Genomic DNA, 18,882 nt, shown 5'->3' with positions numbered 1-18,882 from the left:
CTCCTCTTGTCCTCTGACCTCCCAGTCCTGATCCCCCTGACCACCTTTCTGCACTGGTTTTTGTCCCCCTATCTGTGAATGAGCTCAAGATCTTCCATTGGTCTCCCACAGGCCAGGACTTAGGAGCTACTGCCTGTTCCCCTAACCCCCAGTTGCACACTTCTCCTGACGTCTATACTCCATATACACCCATACTCTCCTTTATGCCTCAGTCCAGGGCAAGCTAGCCCCTTTTCCTACCCTTTCCACAGAATGTCCCTTTGTAAGGTCACCAGCAATGTTACCTGTAGAAGTCAGTGTGTACTTTTTTTGGTCCCAATTAATTTGATCTCTTTGAGGCATTTGATACTATCCTTCCAGAAATATTTCCCCCACCATGGCTTCCACATACTCCTACCCTTCTGATGCTTCCCACCAAATGCCTGCTGTCCCCTCTTCATTGACCCAGCCCCTAACCATTGGTTTCCCCCCAGAAGGGAGCACAGTGTGGGTTAATGCACATGGGGCAATGCAGTGGGGCCTCACCCTCTCTCTGCTGTCATGTCAGTTCTGAAATTATAAGCCCTAGTGTGTTCCCACTGCCCCATCTTTCAAGTCCCCATTCCTGGGTTTCAATTTCCACTTCTTCTTTTCAGTTCCACACACATGATCTACAGACAAGCTCATCTACTTCCAAGATTCCGACTCTCCCCTATGCTAATGACTTCCCAATCTGTGTCTCCAACAAGATCTTTCTATTGAGTTTGACTCATACCATATGAGTTGGGCACCTGTATCCAAATGTGCTGTGGAATCTCAGATTCAGCAGGTACTGAATAGAATCATTCTTTTCCCCTCCCACAACACCTGCCAATTTACCCATGTTCTCTTAGTCAGTGGCACCACTCTCCACCCAGGTGATCAAGTTCAAAAGCTGTCTGTCATCCTAGACCCCTCCCCTTCCTCACACCCACAGTCACTCCGGGGAACTTGTCCATCTCACTCCCTAAGAATCTCAAGTCTCTGGCCACATGCCTGTTCTTTATTGCTTCCTGAGCTCAGTTCACATCTCTTGTCAGCTCTTGCCTGGATTATTCCCATGGCTCAGCAACTGCCTCCATGCATTAGCTCACCCCTCCCAGTCCACCAGGAGAGGCCATGTGGTGCAGCCTGAGTGCCGAGGCTCTACAAGCTGACTGTTCAGATGCAGTTCCTGGCTCTGTCTTCTGCTATCTGCAAGCTCGGGTAGGTTCCACTGGTTCCTAAGATGGAGATAATAACAACATCAACCTCAAAAAAGTAAGTGTGAGGATGAGGCGGTCGTGAGGATTAAATGAGTTGATGCATGTCAAGTACTCCGCACAGCACCTAGCACACATTGAGTATTAGTTGTGTTATCATCATCATCATCATCTTCTGCACCAACAGGGAGCTCTTTCTAAAGGGTTTTTCCAACCACTACTCTGCTCAAAACCCAGCCATTTGAAGAGATATTTGTACACCGTGTTCTTAGCAGCATTATTCACAACAGCCAAAAGTGAAAACAACCCGATGACTATCGAGGGACAAGTGGATAAGCAAAACGTGGCGTATCACACAATGGAATGTCATCCAGCCTTTAAAGGGAAGGAGGTCTGACACATGCTGCGGTGTGGACGCTGTGCTGTGGGGGACAGGCCAGTCACAGAAAGGCAAAGACTGTGTGATCCTACTCACAGGAAATACCTAGAGTGGTCAGTTCATAGAGACAGAAAGTAGAATTGTGATTGCCAGAGGCTGAGGAGAGGGGAGTAGGGAGTTATTGTATAATGGTTACATTTAGTTGAATTACAATGGTTGAATTTAGTTGAGGAAGATGAAAAAATTCTGGAGACGGATGATGGCGATGGTAGTGTGACAATGTGAATGTACTTAATGCCACAGAGCTGTGTGCTTAAAATGGTTAAAACGGTAAATTTTATGTTATATATATATACGTTTATACGTTTTTATAACATAAAATATATATTTATATATACAAATTGTATATTATATATAATATTCTATATTTTATATTAATATTAAATATTTTATATATATTTGCTTAACACGAAATATATATAAAACAAAATTTATATATGATATATGGTTTTATATATTAAATATGCACACATGTATATTTTATGTGTGTATGTATATATTTTTTAAACCACAATAAGAAAAATGCAATAGAATAAAAAACCCTTCAGTGTCTCCTCTGTGCCTACAGACACAGCTGAGAGGCCAGGGCATGTGCCGAGCCCTGGGGGATCTGTCTCAGTTTACCTTTCAGGCCTTGTCGCCTGCTCTCCCTGGCTGCAGCGACACAATGCTACTGTGGTCTCTGGGGCCGTGACCTTGACCAACACCCGGCCTCTGGCAGGGCGCTCCCCTGGTCCCGGGCCTGGCCCTCCGCGTCCGTGGGACTGGATCCACAGCGCCGCCTTCAGGAAGCAAGGCCTCCATGCAGCCCCAGGGGGGCCCTGAGCACGCGCCCTCACTGCTCATGTCCACCCCAGACGTGGGCGTCCACTGTGCCGTCTCCCTTACGTGACTCAGTTGTCATCTCTGCCTCAGCCCAGTCTGTGATGGAGAGTAAAACATCAACTCATATTTGCCAAATGAGGAAATGAAGAAATGAATCTTTTCTCAAGACAAGAGCCATACATAGCAAGGCAGTCATATTCCTTGGTTTCATTATGTCCCTTGGTTGTGGAATAAATGGCAGTTTTTAATCTCTCTAAATGCTAATCATAGTAATTTTCCTCTAGTCCGTCTACCTAAGCTTCCTTCTCACCCTAACAACTTCTGACAGTGTTTCACTGTGGAAATGTTTTTGAGGAGGGTGTGCCTGCAGGACGGTCCTGGCTGCCTCCTCGTTAGGAAGACTGGTTTAGATGAAGCTGTCTCGAGGGTGAACACTGGGCAAAAGTTGAAAGTACAAGATAATCTGATGCGCCCTCCTCAATACATTGTCTCTCCAGCACTAGTGGATATTTGAAACAATTATAGCCATTACCCTAAATTCAGCAGTAAGCCCAGAAACTGAAGAACCGTTCACCAGGGAATGCCCTGTGTCACTTGTGAAGTGGGCAGCATGCCATGTGCTGTGCTCGGGCTCTCAGACAACCTCAACACCACTCAGTTCCTACTAATGGGAAGAACCAGGGGATCGGGACGAATGCAGAGAATTTACACGTGTTCATGCCCCTGTTAACTGAAAAACAGAACTAACTTCTCTCTTTCAGGCTTGAATCACCCATAGAGATAAGAAGCAAAACTTTTTTTTTTTTTTTTTTTTTTGAGACGGAGTCTTACTCTGTCGCCCAGGCTGGAGCGCAGTGGTGGGATCTCAGCTCACTGCAAGCTCCGCCTCCCGGGTTCATGCCATTCTCCTGCCTCAGCCTCCCGAGTAGCTGGGACTACAGGCGCCCGCCACCTCGCCCGGCTAGTTTTGTGTACTTTTTAGTAGAGATGGGGTTTCACCGTGTTAGCCAGGATGGTCTCCATCTCCTGACCTCGTGATCCGCCCCTCTCGGCCTCCCAAAGTGCTGGGATTACAGGCTTGAGCCACCGCACCCGGCCAAGAAGCAAAACTTTTATAACAGAAAAATGGCAAAGTCAAACTGGATGGACTTCAGGGAAAAGCCATTTGTATTTGAAGATCTATGGAGATGTTTGCAGCAAGATTACTGGAGTACTGTTCCCAATCACTGAAACCCACGCAGATGATGAATACTTCTGTGAGGACACCTGGTTTCATAGAATGAATGGAGCTATCTGACTGTAAATTCCCCTTTTGTAAAATGAACCAGGTTTTCTCTGGGGCATTATTAAACTTTTGAAGGTGTAATTTCACACTCTCTATAATTCCTACTTTGTACAGAGTTCTGCTTCAGCTCTGAAGACAGGGCGATCTAACCAAGCATTCACTTTTATCCTTCACTTATTAAACTCAACAGTCAACACAAGTTGACTCTCAAGTTGCGAGGTGAATATACATGTCTACAGTACATAGACTGTAACCTGCCCATATAAAACCTGTTCATGGAGACCACTTAGAGGCCTGAGGCCCCGTGCTTTCTTATGTGGGGATGAGGATGTTCTCCAAAATCAGTCTCAAAATCAGAGCTGGACTTTTCTAGCCTTGCCAATAGACTTCCACTCGGACAAGCCAGCGTATGGCATTGTGGAATGTTAGAAATGATTCTTGCTGAACTCTCTCATTTAGGGAAGGGGAAATAGGTCATTGATTCCCCTGAGAACACACAGAAACTTGGTTGGTGCTGCCAAAACAAGAAGGCAGGGATTCCCGCCTCCCAACTCTGAACTGATACTACATTTCAGCAACCATAACATTCATGGAAAAGCGAGTCCTGGCCAGGAAGAAGGCCACAGGTCCCAGATAGGCCCCAGGCACCATGGAGCTCCCGGGCTGGTGGGATCCTCCCCACACCTTAGGCCACATGGGACAAACTTGTTTATTTGTTGACTCAATCATCCACATATTCATGCGCTCTCCAGTCATTCACTCTTTCATTCAACTGGGAGGTAGCACAGCCTGAGTCCAGATCTGAAACACTTGGCCTGAATCCAGACTCTGCCACCTACTTGTGTGATCTTGGGCATGTTATTTGCCTCCCCTTGCCTCACTTTTCTTAACTGTAAAATGAGGATAACAATATTATTTACCATATTGTTGTTGTTTACAATACAATGCAGTGGTTATAAGAAATACATTAATTAGCATATATAAAATGCTTAGAACGGTGCCTGGCACACAGCAAGTTGTAGAGCAGTCTCTAATCCAGCACTAAGTTGTAGGAGAAATACCTCCAGTTGTGGAAGGAATGCATAGGCTGGTCTGTTTGAGGCCGCTCTCTCAGCATCTTTGGCACTGCCAGCAGCAGTGTTGATGAAAGCAGCTACCTGTCAGTCAGAGGCCTAAGTTTCACAGAGCGGAGGAATTTAGGGGTCACAGGAGGTTTTGGCTTGTCTCAGTGCTCACGTATGTCTGAGACTGAAATGAACCAACATAAATGAATATAAGATTTCAAACAATATTTTGATATTATGCACATAAGATTGAAAGGTTTGTTTAAAAACATTAGCATAAGTAGAATATAAGTTTTATGGGTTTTTCTAATGAGAGAGACAAGAAATGAAGCCAAGTGCTAATTTCTGCCGATTCATCGAAATGATAAGAGGCGTTAAAATGTTGTTAGGAGGAAGTTTGCTGCTCTCCGCCGGGGTCTGGCAGAGTCTCTGCATTTAAACAGAGAAATTTCTCTCTACTTCTATTCTCAAAAGGCATTTCAGGTGTGAGAGAATCTTCTTGAAATATTAATAAATTAAATAGAAAACAGCTTATCATAACAAGAACTTTTCCTGATTATCCACTGATCGCATTATCTACAAAGCAGGAAATAATTTCATAGAAGGCTTTTATTTTTAATTTTGTAAAGTGTGGGGCGGTTATTTTTGCAAGTGCAGATGAATATGGCTGATTTTTTACATTTTCTTTAACTTAAAATATTTTTTATTGCAATTTGGGAATGACTGAAGCTGCTGTGAACATCCACGTACCTGTCTGGGAGTGAGCATAGGTCTTCGTTTCTCTGGAATAAATGCCCCAGAGCACAACTGTGTGGTAAGAAACTACCAAACTGTTTCCCAGTTGGCTGTGCCATTTTACATTCCCACCAGCAATGTATGAGTGGCCCAGTTTCACCGCATCCTCACTAGCCTTTGGTGTCATCACTATTTTTTATTTTAGTCATTCTTCCAGGTGTATATTGATATCTGATTGTGGCTTAATTTGCATTTCCCTAGTGGTCAGTGATGTTGAACATCCTTCCACTAGCCTGTTGGCCATCTGTATCCTCTTCAGTGAAGGTGTGTTATATCTCTGTCCATATCTTTTGCCCATTTTCTAACTGGATTGCTTTTGGTTGTGTTTTGTTGTTGAGTATTGAGGATTCTATATTCCAGATACTAGTCTCTTATCAGAAGTGGGATTAGCAAGTATTTCCTCCCACTCTGTAGCTCGTCTTTTCATCCTCTTGCCAGGATCTCTCGTAGAGCAAAAGTTGTTCATTTTGATTGTCTATTTTTTCCTTTTATGAATTGTGCTTTTGGAATCAAGTCTGAGCTCCAACTCCTAGTCCTAAGTCCAGAAAATGTTCTACATTTTTCTAAAAGGTTGATGGTTTGACATTTTGCATTTTTAAAAGCTTGTGATTCGTTTTCATTTGATTTTAGTTGTATAAGTTGTGATGTTTAAGTCAAAATTCATTTTTCCGCCAGTAAAATTGAGCACACCAAGCCCCAATCCCAATTTCTAAATACTCATGTTTGTTTTAAAGAAATCCTGACTCCTTGGAGAAATGCCAGGAGTGTCTAGGTCAGCAACTGTGCAAAGGGAGCATGGTCGTCTTGTGCTAATGTCTTGTAAAGTTAACCACACACTTGCCATACGACCCAGCGATCCCACACCTGTGAAAACTATAAGTCCACACAAACACTGCAAATTTCATAGCAGCTTTATTCTCACAAACCCCAAACTGAAACAGCCCAAATGTCTGTCAACAGGGGAATGAATAAACAAATCTGGTATATGTTACAGTGCAGGGCTACTGAGAAAAAACAAAGACCCGACCACAAATACGCACAAAAGTGTAGATAAATCTCGAAAACATGATGCCAGTGAAAAAATAACAGACACAAAAGAACACGTACTGTATGATTTAATTGAGACGAAAACTGAGAAAGACAAAATGAATCAGTGGTGATGAAAGTAGATTGTGGTGCCAAAACTCACCCAAAAGGGGCACGAGAAAACTGGTAGGATGATGAAAATTCTGTGTCTTGATAATGGTGGGATCACACAAGTATTTACCTTTGTCAAAAACCTCCGAACTCCACAGAAGTCAGAATGATTGCATTTTATTTTTTATAACTAATATTGCACTTAAATTGATGCTTTAAAAAAAAAAGATTAAACTGGGAAGTCAAGAGGACACAGAAGCCACCTTGAAGGGCTTCCTCTGGTCAGATCAGGACAATTTGAACATCCAAAAAAAATCATCACTTTTAAATAAGGACGAGGAGGCTGGGTGTGATGGCTCAACACTTTGGGGGCGAAGGTGTTCATCTGGGATCATTTGACACGGGAGTTCAAGACCATCCTGGGCAACATAGTGAGGCTCAGTCTCTACAAAAAAAAAAAAAAAAATGTGATTAACCAGGTGTGGTGACCTGTGCCTGTAGTCCCTGCTACTTGAGGCTGAGGCAGGAGGACTGCTTGAGTCCAGGAGTTTGAGGCTGCAGTCACCTGTGATCGGGCCACTGCACTCCAGCCTGGGCAACAGAGAAAGACCTTGTCTCTAAAAATAAAAAATAAAAATACAATAAGGAATAAACAAAAATCTGGGGGACCATAATGAGTGTATGAAGAGAGAAGTGCAGGGAGAGAGAAATTTGTCTTTAGGGATCCATATCTAGGAAGTAAACATATAAGAAGAAGGAAGGAGATGGTCGCCAGCAAAGTCAGGGTTGTGGCTGAGGCAGCGAGCACAGGGTGCGATTTTGGGGTGCTGGCAATGTTCTAGTTCTTGATCTAGGTAGTGGATCTATCTAGTGTTCCCTTCAGAATTACTAAGCTGTGCGTGTCTACATGCACGTCATATTTCACAGTAAAAAGTGCATCGTCTGTATTCAGAGAAGCAAAAATCTAAGTAGCCTCTTTAAAAATATGATTTCAAGCCGTGGATTCCATTTCTCTAATCCAAGCACCTATTAAATTTGACAAGGGGAGATCTGTGTGTAATTAAAAATAGAGCTAATTCTTGCATAAATGTTATCAAGAAAGCCTTTTTTACAACTACAGATAGGCCTTCTTGGAGAACCCAAGATGAGAAATATCAAGTTGTCAGAAGAGAAACAGCTTTATAATAAATTATCTCTCTTCAATTTAGAAGGGTTTGAAAATTCCTCAAGCGATAAAATGTCTACTCTTTTCTAAAAATGGGAAGAGGAAACAGAATGGAGAATCTCCTTAATCTGAATGAACATCCAGCCTACTGAGGGTCTTAGGTGGGCTGTTTTCTCAAGCTCTCTCTGAAAATATTAATTAAGTTTATCAAATGAAATTTGATTTTCATGAAAAAGGAATTTGATTAGGACCTTGAGGAGAACTGATTGGAATCTAATGTGTTCAGAGGTTGGTGTTGGGGGCTCCAGCAGTGCCTGCTTGGGGCTAATTGATGAGCACTGCGGGTTCATTTTTGCTTCCTTTCCTCCCCTCCACAATGGCTCCACTCCCCTATCATTACCTTGATTAAAAAAAAGCTGGATGATAAAAATTGAAAATAACAGGCATATTCCATCTCTCTGAGCTCAATCTTGGGTGAAAACCTTTTCATCTCCAGAGGTTTCATCTTCTTCTTCTTCTTCTTCATTTTAACACATTTGTTCTGCTTTGCCCAGAAAATTATTTTGGTTTGAGACTACTCTTATTTATTCATTCTTGTGGATGAAAGCAGAGGCCTGGATCATGCAAAATGATACAAATCCAGGAATCTTTTCTATTTGACTTTCAAATGTGGGCTTGTACTTATGTTTCATTATGCGTATGTTTAATATTCTTGGGGCATTCAATTTAGACAAAATAACATAGTTGCAGGATAAGCATCTACCTGGGAAAAGTCTGAGAGGCCACCCCGGGTTCTGAACCCACTCCTTCACCAGCATCTAGGCTCAGAGCACAGACAGCCTTACCCCTCGACAGAGGGCAGATTAAAGCCCGCCCCCACCCCCAAGCCCACCAACTTTTCACCCTCTTCCCTGAAGCAAGGAAAGCCCAGGGCTTCCGGGTGCTATGTGCACCCAGACACTGCTCATCATCTTAGATGCAAACATGGCCTGTGCTGCTGATATCTGGGAAGGGAGCTTTGCCTTCAAGGAGATGGCTTCTTGAAAGTCCAAATATCACCTTTTCTAGTCTTTCCTTCTGGGCCAATCTTAAGGTTAGTTGTTGGCTGGGTCCCCTTACACTCAAGGGGAGGAGATTAACATGAGGAAGAGACAGGATCACAGGAGCCCCCTACAGTGCTTCTAACTTAACTGCTGCATTTATAGCCATCTGTCCACCAGAACAGGCTAATCAGGTGACACAAACATACAAGCAAGCAAGCAAGCGCTGAAGCCGTTTGAAGCAGCCTGTTCACAGCTAGCATCTCTGGGTCTTCCCTCCTGACCATGTTATACTCCCTGCTCACGACTGGCTAATTTAGAAAGAGGAAGGAGGAAGAGAGGAAGGAAGGATGAAAGGGAGGGAGGGAAGGAGAGGTGGAGGGAGGAAAGAAGGAAAGGAGGAAGGGAAGAAGGAAGGAAGGAGGGAAGGAGGGAAGGAAGGAAGAAAGGAGGGAAGGAGGGAGGGAAGGAGGGAGGGAGGGATTCTGTAGTTGATGGCCTCTGCCCAAAGGATAGAGATGAAACCCTCCCTGTCCTGAGGTTTCCTTCAAAGCTGTCTAGAAGTTTCAGGTGGGCATGGACATGGGTGTGGGTGTGGGCGGGTCAACCCCAGGCAAAACCAGAGTCCTCCTCTCTGCATCCTTGCCTGCCTTCTCTCCTGTAGTTCCTCCTCTCAACTCCAGAGGGGCTCCCTTTGGTCCCCTCAGTGGGGAATCTCCTTGTACTGCTACTCCGTGTCCTCAGCAAACTGTGCTCAGGACTCTCCACTTGGCTCCTGATGTGCAAAGGAATGCTCTTGAAACATAGAAGGAAATAAAAACAAATAAACCTTTTTCTTACTCCAGCCAGGTCTACAGAATACACTCCTGCCATGGACTCAAAATACCTGATTTGTCATCAAACCTGAGCAGGTATCCCTTTTTCTAGGCATTTGCAGTCTTCCTCCCAAGCTCTGCCTGCCACGGATTCCATACAAGGGTAACCTACATCATCTACAAGAAAGGAAAACACAGCAGTTTAATAGCACAAAAACATTATGCCTGCAGAGTTCTTCAGAAAGATCACTCAGGCTGCAGCACAGGAAATGAATTGAACATACACAGGACAGGAGACAGTGAGGCCATTGAGGATGCTGTTGCAAAAATCCAGGCAAGGCATGGTGGTGAATTTAACTAAGGCAGGGCAGTGGAATGGCAAAGAGGCAAATTAAAGAAATATTAATATTTAGGCTGCTCTGCCTATGGAGTAGCCATTAGTTGTTCCTTTACTTTCATAATAAACTTACTTCCAAAAAATAAAATAAAATAAAGAAATACTTAGTATTGATATTAAGATGTTAAGGCTTCTTACTCAATTGTTTGCTCCAGGAGGAGACAGCATTTACACCGACTGAAGGAGCAATGCAGGAGTGTAGATGGGTGCATGATAAGGATTGTGGACCAGAAGGGAGGACACAGAAGACTAGATCAGGCTAGGCCTGTTAGCATCAGGAATCAGGACTTTGTCCGTTGGCTTGGAGTCCCTGGCTGGGTTTTCTAGAAGCAGATGCTGAGATGGAGCTTGGGTACAAGATGTTCACTGGAGGTTTAAATGGGCCGAATTACGTCTTCCCATTATTCACATGTTGAAGCCCTAACCCCCAGTACCTCAGAATGTGACTGTATTTGCGGAGGTCTCTACAGAGGTGATTAAGTTAAAATGAGGCCCTTAGGGTGGGCTTCATCCAATAGGACTGGTGTCCTTCCAAGAGGAAAAGGAGATTAGAACACAGACACACTCAGAGGAGAGACTGTGTGAGGACACAGCAGGAAGGTAGCCATCTGCAAGCCAAAGAGCGAGGCCTCAGAAGAAACCAACCCTGCTGACACCTTGATGTTGGACTTTCAGCCTCCAGAATTCTTAGAAAATAAATTTATGTTGTTTAAGGCCACAGGCCTATGGTACTTTGCTATGCAGTCCAAGATGACTAACACAGAGATCAGAACCTGTGAAGGGAAAGGGCAGAGGAAAGAGTGGACAGAGAAGGACACTGTACTGTGACATGCACCCCCACAAAGCTGTAGCCAATCTGGCAGGAGGCTTTGGGGCAAGAACGGCTCCCCAGAATCACAAGACAGCTGTGCCTTCCTCCTCTCCCTCACTCAGTCTGTAGATGTGAGTGGCCCTTGTATGAGTGTGGTATCGGGCAAGGCAGCTCTCTGCAGCTCGAAGGACCAGAAGGAGCTGATGAGTGGAGGTGCCTGTGGCCCGTGCTTCCTGCGCTGGGCAGGGCGGTGCTGCCTCATAGAAAGTGGCACAGCTCCATGTCTATCCCAGCCCACCCCTCGCCCTGTTCAGGTAACTGCATCTTCTCCTGGATCCCAGAGACCTCCATCTCTGAGAGAAAACATGTCTGTGATACAACTAGTGTGTCCATGGTCAGGAGCTCACTGCACACCTCCTTTGCTGTCATTGTAAACTGGTCCTCTAGTTTGAGGCTGTGTGGGGCCTGTTATTTACAATGAGGATTTTGTTATTATGTAAGTATGGTGAGACCAGCAGATTAGGAGATGACTGCCTTTGAAAAGATAGTTTGTTACTCACAGTTCCCAAGACGAGGGGGGCAGTCATGCCATGCAAAGACACATGAGGAAACACCAGGGTCAGTCAGGAGGTAGAGGGGACGGATGCTGGGTAGTACGGGCAAGAACATTCATTGCGGCTTCTACAGGAAGGAACGAGTGAGGCATGGTTTGCAGATTTAGGATTGGCTCGTTTGAGTAATTTCAGCAGGCCCTGAGGTGCAGGGGCTTCCCTAGTTATCTGGTACCTGGCCCTGGGGTATGAAGGGCAGGGAAATACTGGCCCAGAGTGTGAGACCTTCATAAAGGAAGTGGTCAGTGTGTGGGCTCTGGATTGGTGCATATGAAAAGTACGCTCACAGGTAAGTCGTCTACTGTCTCCAGGAACTGGCTAGCCCTAAGAAGGGCAGCTTTGCCGGATGCGGTGGCTCACGCCTGTAATCCCAGCACTTTGGGGGGCTGAGGCGGGCAGATCACCTGAGGTCAGGAGTTCTAGACCAGCCTGACCAACATGGAGAAACGCCGTCACTACTAAAAATCCAAAAAATTAGGTGGGCGTGGTGGCAGATGCCCTGTAATCCCAGCTACTCGGCAGGCTGAAGCAGGAGAATCGCTTGAACCCGGGAGGCGGAGGTTGCAGTGAGTCGAGATTGCACCATTGCACTCCAGCCTGGGTGACAAGACCAAAACTCCGTCTCAAAAAAAAAAAAAAAAAAAAAAAGGCAGCTTCCCTAGGGTCAACAAGGCCCCACATGACAAAGCATCAGAATAAAAAGATATGCACAATACAGGCTCACGTGCCAGTGGCTCAAACACCAGGTAAGCCTGTGGATGGTGGTGCTGAGGCCGCATGAATGGCAAAGGCAAACCTCGATCCAGAATGTGTATCTTTCCTGTGAAAATGAACCACTGAGGCTTTCGGAAAGAAAGACGTCCAGTGTAATCATCTTGCCAACTGACCAATTGGACGCTTTGAGGAATGGTGCCATATTGGGGCCTATTGTCCGTCTCTGTTGCTGACAGGTCAAGTATCTGGCAGAGATTGTGGCAAGAACAGCCTTGGTAAGCAGGAATCTATGCTATTGTACCCATGTGTGCCCTCCATTTCTGCTGCCATGGCCATTTAATTCATGTGCTCACCATGCCGGCACTAGTGGTTAGTGATAGAGACTGCCTGGCCATCAAATATTTGAGTCATTTTGTCTATTTGGTTGTTTAGCGCAATGATTCTCAATGGAGACAATTTTGCCCACCCCTCTTTTGAAGGCATTTAGTAATGCCTAAGACATTTTTGGTTGTCACAAGTGGGAGGGTGCTAGCGGCGTCTAGTTGATAGAGACGAAAGATGCTGCTAAACATCCTACAATGCACAGGACAGTCCCCACAACAAAGAATTATATGGCCCAAAGTATCAATAATGTTGACAAGTTAGTGTCTCTTCCAAGGTGGATGCACTCTTGTGGATGACAACATGTTTTACAATTATCTTCATTCTTCATGATCCCTCCCACACATCCATCCACATGACTTCACCCTAGACTTCTTTGTACATGATATTCCAATCTTATTCCTAACCTTATTCCATTCCTTACTCCCAGCCAGTCAACCAGACCATTCACCGTTGCCCAAGAGTCCATATATATTCTAACTCATGCTACTTCCCTTCTCATATAATGTCAGTGATCAAGTATACTGCTCAAAGCTCTGGCCTTTGCAAATATTTTCCCTTGCCATTGTCTTTCAAGGTCACCCTTGAAAGTACTCTAGTTGTTGTAGCATAGGCTGTAGTGTACTTGATGTCCATTTGCAACTTCCACCCACATGCCAAGCCAACCCATTTGCAACCCCAGCTCAGGCTTTCTCTTCCTCCTTCTTCTGGTTGTAAAGGACCCACACAAACACACATGGCCATGAATGTGAATTGAGATTAGGGGAACTGGTACAACAGAGGTAGACGTCATTGAGGTCTGGAACACTTGTGCATGCATTCCCTTGAGTCTGGAATGCCTGAATGCATCAATTTCATCTAACATCTTACAGAGGATTGCTTGTGAGTCAACCCAACCTTATGACTTGGGGAGTCTGCCAGGAAACAGCTCGTGATAAGTAATTCTCCCTGCCTGGTCACTGGTCACTTGCTGTTTTGTGGTCAGGAGACGTAACTCTACAAGGATCTGGCAGCATGGCAGAAGTTGCTTGTCAAAAGATAGCATGGCCTCATTACAGAACCTCAGGGTCTTGTGACAAGATTCTTCCACTGGGCCCTGTCACAGACTCAATGTCAGGCCTCTGAGCCCAAGCCAAGCCATCACATCCCCTGTGACTTGCAAGTATATGCCCAGATGGCCTGAAGTAACTGAAGAATCACAAAAGAAGTGAAAATGCCCTGTCCCGCCTTAACTGATGACATTCCACCACAAAAGAAGTGAAAATGGCCGGTCCTTGCCTTAAGCGATGACATTATCTTGTGCCTGGCTCATCCTGGCTCAAAAACCTCCCCCACTGAGCACCTTGTGACCCGTACTCCTGCCCGCCAGAGAACAACCCCTCTTTGACTGTAATTTTCCTTTACCTACCCAAGTCCTAAGAAATGGCCCCACCTTATCTCCCTTGGCTGACTCTCTTTTCGGACTCAGCCCACCTGCACCCAGGTGATTAAAAAGCTTTATTGCTCACACGAAGCCTGTTTGGTGGTCTCTTCACACGCATGTGCATGACGCTCCACATGTCATCTTTTCCTACATTGATATTTCCAATACCATAAGTTCCAAGTGGCATAAATGCTTGCCCTGAAGCCTAGACCCACTGCAGGGCCATTTCTCATTCTGGGCCCCACTCAAAGCTGGGAGACATTTATGTTACTAGTACATGGGCAGAAGTAGTATAGAAGATGCTGTGACGCAGTCCCCCTCCAAAAACTAGAGAGGTCCACCATGCATTGTACTTCCTTCTTCATCATGAGAGGTGCAACATGGAATAATTTGTCTTTCATTTTGAAGGGGATGTTCCAGCATGTTTCTGTCCATAGAGCCCCTAAAAATGTTACCAATGTGGCCAGTCCTCAAATCTCTGTAGGGGTTTTTCTCCCACCTTCTGGAGCACATGTGCCTTAGCAGGGCCTCCAGTGTCCTAGCCACCTCCTGCTTATCTAGCCCAGTCAACCTGATGTCATCCATGTAACGGATCAGTGCAGGTGGTCCAGATAGTGCAGATATTTTCAGACAACATTACAACAGAGAGTGAGTTGACATAACCTCAGGGGAAACTGTATATGTATATTGTTGCCTGTTCCATGTGAGAGTGAACTACCTCTGATCCTCTTCTTCTAATTGTGATAGAAAATAACACATTTTCTGGATCAATGGCTGCATAGCATGTGCCTCAGGCTGAATCACTGCTGTATTCTGAATGTTTGTGTCTACCCAAAGTTCATATGTTGAAATCCTAACACCCAAAGTGACGGTATTAGGAGGTACAGCCATTGGGAGGGGATTAGGTCATGAAGGCAGAGCCCTCATGAATGAGATTAGTTAGTGCCCTAATAAAAGAAGCTTGAGAGAGACTCCTTGCCTCTTCCACCATGTGCAGATACAGTGAGAAGCGCCATCTATGGACCAGAAAGTGAATCGACACCAAATCTGCCAGTGCTTGATCTCGGACTGCTCAGCCTCCAGAACTGTGAGAAATACATTTCTGTTCTTGCAAGCCACCCAGTTTAAAGTATTTTGTTAAAGCAGCTCAAAGAGTCTAAGGCAATCACCCTGCTTTAGCAAAGCCACCTCACCTAGTGCAGCAGCTGCAATCAGGGCATGACTTTGTTGAGCCTGTGATGTATCTATAGTCTTCCTCCAGGATCCAACCAGTTTAACTGGTGATCAAAAGGAGGTATGATAGGGCTTACTGTCTCTGCATCTTTTACACTCTTAAAAGTGTCCATAATGTCTGCATTGCCACCACCCCATGCAATGTTGTTTACGACCAACTATCTTGTCTAGGTAGAAGGGTGGGCAGTTTCAGAGGTTTCCACTTGGCCATTCTCACAGTACCTCTTACCCCACAGTCCAAGTACCCAATGTGAGGGCTGCATCAACTGCTAAATATGTTGATCTAATTACACACTTTGGAAATAAAAGGCATCCAAATTGCAAGGGAAGAAGTAAAACTGTTTCTATTTTCAGATAACATAATTCTACATTTAGAAAATTCCAAAAGAATCTACACTGAAGCTACTAGAGCAAATAAATACATTCAGCAAAGCTTCATGGTACAAGATCAACATATAAAAATCAGTTGTGTTTCTAAACGCTTGCCATGAACAATCCAAAAAGAAAATTAAGAAGATGGTTTCACTTATAATGACCTAAAAGAATAATATACCAGAGAATAAATTTAACCAAGGAAGTGAAAGGCTTGTACAGTGAAAACTAAAAAACATGTTGAAAGATGGGAGATCGATATAGATGAAAAGACATCCCGTGTTCTGGATAGAAAGACTTAAGATTGTTAAGATAATAACACCACCCAAAGCAATCTACAGATTTAACACCATCCTTGTTCAAATTCCAACAATGTTCTTTGCAGAACTGGGAGAGCCAACCCTCAAATTTATGTGTAATTGCAAGGGACCCCCAATGGCCACACAATCTTGGAAAAAATGAACAAAGCTGGAAGACTCACATCTCTGGATTTCAAAACTTACTATAAAGCTAAAGTAATCAAAGCATATGGTACTGGCAAAAAGATAGACACATAGACCAATGGAATAGAATTGAGTGTCCTGAAATTAATCATACGTGTGTGGCCAATTGATTTTTGATAAGGGTGCCAAGTCTGTCAATGGGGAAAGAACAGTCTCTCCAACAAATGGTGCTGGAACAACTGGATTTCCACATTCAGAAGAATGAAGTTAGACCCCTACCTCACATATAAATAAAAATTAGCTCAAAATAGATCAATGACCTAAAAATAAGAAAGAAAACTATAAAAATCCTAGAAGAAAACATAGGGATGAGTCTTCATAACCTTGGATTGGGCACTGGGCTTTTAGGGGAGAATCCGTTCCTTGTATTCTTCAACTTCTAGAGGCATCTGCTTTCTTCTGCTCGTGACCCTTTCCCAGGACTGGTATCACTCCAACCTTGGCTTCTGTCATCACAGCTTCTTCTCTAACTGACCAAAAGCATGAGTGACAAATGAAAAAATACACTGGACTGCATCAAACTGTAAAACTTTTTCTATCTAAGGACGATTGTTAAGCGGGTAAAAAACCAGCCTATGGAATAGGAGAAAATATTTGGAAATCATTTATCTGATGAGGATTAATATCCTGAATATATAAAGAACTCTTAACACTCAACAACAAAAACACAAACAACACCATTAAAAAACAGCAAAGGAGTTGAATAGACATTTCTCCAAAGAAATATACATATGGCCAACAAGCACATGAAAAGATACCCAATATCTTAAGTCATTAGGGAAACACAAATCAAAACCACAATGAGATACTCATGCCTACGAGGATGACTATAATAATAATAATCAGAATGTAACAAGTGTTGGCAAGGATATGGAGATATTAGAACTCTTGTACATTGTGAGTGGTATGGAAAACAGTTTGGCACTTCCTTAAAATGCCGAACATATAATCATCCAACGACTCAGCAGTTTCACTCCTTTGGTTTATACCCAAAAGAATTCAGAACAAGGACTCAAACAGATACTGGTACAGTGATATTCATAGCAGCATTATTTACAATAGCCAAAAGGTGGAAGCAACTCAAGTGTTCATCAATGGATGAATGGATGCACAAAACGCTGCGTATACATGTAGTGGAATGTTATCTGGCCAGAATAAGGAATGAAGTTCTCACACGTGCTACAATGTGGCTGAACTTTGAAGATATTATGTTGAATGAAATAAGCTAGACACAAAAGGACAAATATTGTATAATTCCACTTTTATGATCTTTCTAGATTAGGCAAATTCATAGAGACAGAATATATATTAGAGGTCAGCAGCAGCTGCAGGGAGGGGAATATGGGCAGTTACTGCTTAATGGTTCCAGAATTTTGGTTTGTGATCATGAAAAAGTTTTGGAAATAGGTAGTGATGATGTTTGCAAAACACTGTGAATGGAATTAATGCCACTGAATTTTCTACTTATAAATGGTTAACATACCAAATTTTATGTTTGATTGTTTTACCAGAATTTTTTTTTAAATTATTTTCAAAGCAAGAAGAAGCAGGATTGGAGGATTGGGCTGAGAAGGAAATCAAACTGCAAGGCAGGGCTGATAAAGCCCCAGCCCATCTGGTGGGAACTCTGGAACGAGTGTATCCTATCAGAGGAGTGTCATGACAGATCAGAATATCTGGGCTATTCTGAGACACAAATATCCCCACCTGACTTAATCACAAGATGTGGCCTTGAAAGGGCATGATCCAGGTGAGGCAGCTCTAGACAGCTAGAAGCTCTCTACTGACTGTACTTCCCAGAGCTGGATGACAAGTCCTTCCCTAAAGTGGAAATAAGGCAGCCCACCTTTGTGCCTCTCATACATGCAAGCACCCAGAGAGAGTACGCATTCATAGTATGCTGGTTAGCTACTTGAAGCCTGGATTCAGTCACGGCTTACAGTTTCCAAACTCAAAATTCCTGAATGCCCCAGGTATTCCATAGGGGAAGAGTTCACAGGCTTAATGAGGTAGGTATGTTAGGTCAGCATGGATTTATTATGTGCCATCTGTACATTTACCTTGTAAGCATACTCCCTGGAAGGGTCTAAATGACATCCCCCTCACCAAGGAATTAAGAAATGGGCACCTGTATCATTGTATGAGTTTTTGCATGAAAAAGTGAGATTTTGCGTGTCCCTCTTTAGAGACCATGAGTATTTCTTAGCTGAACTCTGTGGCTGCGTCCTCTGAAGGTGAGGTCAGGGTGGGAGATACTGCAACAGAATAGGTTCCCTGATCTCAGTAGGAATAACTGGGACCTGGGCTGGTAGAGGCAGATGGCAGTGCAGTCACAGTCAGGGACAGTGGTGAAGGGAAATCTTCCCAAAACTTCAGGTCATACATCAGGATGTCCGCTTGTGAGGAAGAACAGGTCTGGATCTACACGGATTCACAAGCGGTGACTTACGGGATGAAAGAATAAAATTAGAGAGCTGGTGGCAAGGAGCTCTTGGAGAAAGGAATGTGAATAAAGCTCTTGGAATGTGAAGTAATTCACAATCCAAGGGAATCCTCCCAAGAGACCAGAATCAAGGCTCTCATACAATAATCAGGTTCACAAGATGTCATGTCCTGTAGCTGTCAGTCAGCCCCTTTCCCTACCACACTGTA

At 44.0% G+C, this 18,882-nt stretch overlaps 1 long non-coding RNA gene across 1 annotated transcript; it reads right to left on the bottom strand.

The window, feature by feature from the left end:
• Window positions 1-1,003: 1,003 nt before the first annotated feature.
• On the bottom strand, window positions 1,004-3,139 carry LOC108581717. The gene is made up of 2 exons (XR_001894385.3): window positions 2,284-3,139; window positions 1,004-1,241 (listed from the first exon to the last, which is right to left on the bottom strand). It is a non-coding gene; the product is annotated as an uncharacterized LOC108581717 (long non-coding RNA).
• Window positions 3,140-18,882: the final 15,743 nt, after the last annotated feature.

This window comes from Papio anubis, chromosome 14 (genome assembly GCF_008728515.1).
Source record: "Papio anubis isolate 15944 chromosome 14, Panubis1.0, whole genome shotgun sequence".
In the NCBI taxonomy this organism is placed as follows: domain Eukaryota; kingdom Metazoa; phylum Chordata; class Mammalia; order Primates; family Cercopithecidae; genus Papio; species Papio anubis.
The sequence above is the reverse complement of the archived record's forward strand: the minus strand, read 5'-3'. Positions and strand labels throughout refer to the sequence as shown.